This window comes from Trachymyrmex cornetzi, unplaced genomic scaffold (genome assembly GCF_001594075.2).
Source record: "Trachymyrmex cornetzi isolate Tcor2-1 unplaced genomic scaffold, Tcor1.1 scaffold16, whole genome shotgun sequence".
NCBI classification, from domain to species: Eukaryota; Metazoa; Arthropoda; class Insecta; order Hymenoptera; family Formicidae; genus Trachymyrmex; species Trachymyrmex cornetzi.
The window spans coordinates 55982-57937 of record NW_017296201.1 but is presented as its reverse complement, the minus strand read 5'-3'; the positions used below and the strand labels follow the sequence as shown (position 1 = coordinate 57937).

Genomic DNA, 1956 nt, shown 5'->3' with positions numbered 1-1956 from the left:
CACACACACACACACACACACACACACACACACACACACACACACACACACACACACAGTCACAAGGGACGGAAAACCTTGACCTTCAAAAGAGCGTCAGAGGGCGAACATGGCGCTCTTCCACCCTCTTTCGGTACTCCCCTTCTCATCAGAATGTTTCTCTTCTCTTGCTAGCCGCTACTACTCCGTCTTCCCTACCACCGCTTTCAAACTTCAACGATGGCCTAGCTCTTTGTTTCTCATCTCACTTCTGTGACGAGTAAAATTATATCGTTGTTTCTTTGCTATTTCGCTATCGAGCTCTCTCTCTCTCTCTCTCTCTCTCTCTCGCGCGCGCGCACGCGCTCCATTTCGATCATTACCGTACTCTATAAGAAACTCTTTCCCAATACACTTTTTGTAATACGTTAAATACACTAAAAAGAGTATAGAATACTTTCGGTTCTTCTGAAAGTTTCGATTTAATTATGATGAACACGTTTAAATTCATTATTCCTTTACTAAATGCTTTTTGTCTTTAAAATATTGGTTGCAATTTTTCGCCGATTTCTCATTCCTCGTTTTATAAAACATCAAGTATATTATTTTCTTCGCATTTCTTTCTTTCGAATACTACAGTATCTAAATTCGTTACTAAAACTATCCACCAATGTAACACAAATATTTACAAATTTTCAAACAAGATACCAGATGGGTCGAATAAATTGTATCGATTAAAAAACAAGACTAATCACGACTTCACGAATCGACAAAGCTACTACTATTTTCTCAGAAAATGAAAATTTACGATCAGTCTCGTGATCCAGTCACAAATCTTTTTGGTGGTCAAGGATTATATGTATCTGTCGAGTCGTAAAGTACCACATTCTTTGGAGATAAACCGAATCTTTCATCTATGTATATCACACACTCAAAATAGATTTTTCGTATGATAGTCGTTGACAAAATATTGATTGTTGCACGTTTGCGATACGGAAAAGAGTTACGGTAAGAATGTCGATAATTCAATGAATTTTTACAAACAAAAGAGAGCAGATTGAAAATTGATACATTACTTGATAATCGCGATGAAAATAATTGTATAAAATAGTATATAATATATTTAATTTGCTACAACATATAAATATAAAATGTATTAATCGTAATAATTTATAAAATAACTTATAAATTTAATTAACAATTAAAGAATTCTAATAAATAATAGTATCTAGTAGAGTTTTTATTAAAGAAAAACCGACTTGAATATGTGAAGAATCTTAATACGATTCTGTAATATATTGTATAGTATTATCTTTCTAAGAATAAGACAAAGATCATTTAAAAGATACTAGCTTGGCGAAATATTTTTAACTATATCTTTAACTGTGATTAATAACAATAAACGAATTTTAGAAGAGAAAAAGACAGAATATTTGTTATAGTTTAATATAAGAGACTCGACAATGAGTGCTTTCTAGTACCTACACAGATGACAGTGTAACACAGTGTAGGATTCCGTGCTTTCCAATTATGACACAAGTCGACACAAACATACACAGCTAAAATGCTGTGTTCGGCTGTGTCATTTTATATCACTTCACGAATACCAAATTTTTACATTTCATTACCATTTATTTTTTTAGAAACACTTCGACGGGAGATTTTACAATTATATTCAGATATATTCAGACATAGATAGATCTTTTTTTTTTATTTCACTTTGGCGATGAAATTAAACAAAGATAAGCAACGTTTCAGCTATACAAGTCGACACTATGTATTACTTGCAGGGAATGGAAAGTTACTTTTTAAAAGTAACAAGTTAGTTACTCGTTACCGAGTAGAAAAAGTAACAAGTTACCGTTACTAGTTACCGATTTTTAAAAGTAACTCGTTACAATTACCGTTACTCGAGAAAGTAACTTTTCGTTACTTTTCCGTTACTTTTTTTTAAATCGACGACCAACAATCATAGCG

At 32.6% G+C, this 1956-nt stretch overlaps 1 protein-coding gene across 1 annotated transcript in view; it reads right to left on the bottom strand.

The window, feature by feature from the left end:
- Positions 1-1956, bottom strand: part of Rpb8 (DNA-directed RNA polymerases I, II, and III subunit Rpb8) — a 71049-nt gene that overhangs the window by 46057 nt on the left and 23036 nt on the right. The gene's annotated exons all lie outside the window — the stretch shown is intronic.